Genomic DNA, 1,303 nt, shown 5'->3' with positions numbered 1-1,303 from the left:
GCTATGAATACTGTTGTCATCACTACCGCTGTTAATACCAGAGTGGGACTAGCTATGGCTGGGGTCGCTGAGGGAGAAGTACTCTCAGTGTGGATGCGCTGAGTTGGGGGTGTCTGCCGGACATCCTAACAGAGACACCCGGAGATCTTGGATGGGGGTGTTGAGAAGACAACAGTTGGATGGTCTAAAATTGGGCTTTTGGTTTCTGCACTCACGCCCCTCATGGTGCCACTGGACGCGCCGTCAACATGCAGAATGACGCCGGCGACTTTGCGGATCTGTACGTGCAGCAAAAATGCTCTGCCAGCAACCGCATCATCGGCGCCAAGGACCAAGCGCCCATCCAGATGGACGTGGCCGAGGTTGACAAGGTGACAAGCAGGTTCAACAGCCAGTTTAAAACCTACACTATCTGCGTGGGCATTCACAGGATGGGGGAAGTCAGCTGACTCCATTCTCTGGCCAAGGCCACAGGCATCCTCTCGAAGAACTTCTGACTGAAGAGGATCGCGGATGTGGAATGTTTGTCATAAATAAATAAATAAAATTGGATTTTGTTGAGCCATTGCAATAGGTGACCGTGGTGAGGGAGCTTGAGCGTAAGAGAGCGGCTGTAGTGATGGACCATGGGGGTGAGGCCGGGAGGGGAGAGACAGAAACAGGAGGAGGCTGAAAATGACATGGGTGAGGACTGCCGTGGAACTGATGGAAAGTGCAGTGTTTTTCAAAGGAGGAGGAAGCCTGAAGGCATTGAGTTCATGGTTGGGGTGCAGTATTGGTGTTTAGGGTTTCGAAGGGGTGCGAGAAGACAGAGGGAAACTTGAAGCTGACGTGGAGGAGAGGAGAACGTCACTGAAGTAGAGGAGCTGGTGCAACGCTGAGGCTGGGCTGTGGGATGGACCTTGCAGGGACCTAGAATCGTGCCTGACTTGGATGGAGAGGGATAGAGAGGAAAACCTGTGCTCAAGTCTGATGGAAGTCAGGAGCTGGGCAGGTGTCTCAGGCACATTGGGGCTTTGAGAGGTAGAGCCAGGTGCTACTGACCTCCATGAGCAGGGGCCGTCTACACGGGCAGTCGAGGGATGCTTCAGACACGCTATTCTGGAGCTGGGAGAAGGCCTTCCTTGACTGGGACTTTCTGGTACGTGAAGCCTGGAAGAATGAAAAGTCATCACTGAGGGCTTGGAGCCGGTGTCTATGATATGTTACAAATAAATATAAATAGAGAGGAAATCTCGGAACTAAGGGCAATTTTTTTCAAGTTTAAAAATTTTTTTGGATAAATTCTTATATATATATCTAT

General features: G+C 50.9%; 1 pseudogene; it reads left to right on the top strand.

The window, feature by feature from the left end:
* Nucleotides 1-248: 248 nt before the first annotated feature.
* On the top strand, nucleotides 249-497 carry LOC103019925 (40S ribosomal protein S21-like; annotated as a pseudogene).
* Nucleotides 498-1,303: the final 806 nt, after the last annotated feature.

Source organism: Balaenoptera acutorostrata, chromosome 12 (genome assembly GCF_949987535.1).
Source record: "Balaenoptera acutorostrata chromosome 12, mBalAcu1.1, whole genome shotgun sequence".
In the NCBI taxonomy this organism is placed as follows: domain Eukaryota; kingdom Metazoa; phylum Chordata; class Mammalia; order Artiodactyla; family Balaenopteridae; genus Balaenoptera; species Balaenoptera acutorostrata.
Note: the sequence above shows the minus strand (reverse complement) of the source record. Positions and strands in the feature narration are given on the sequence as shown.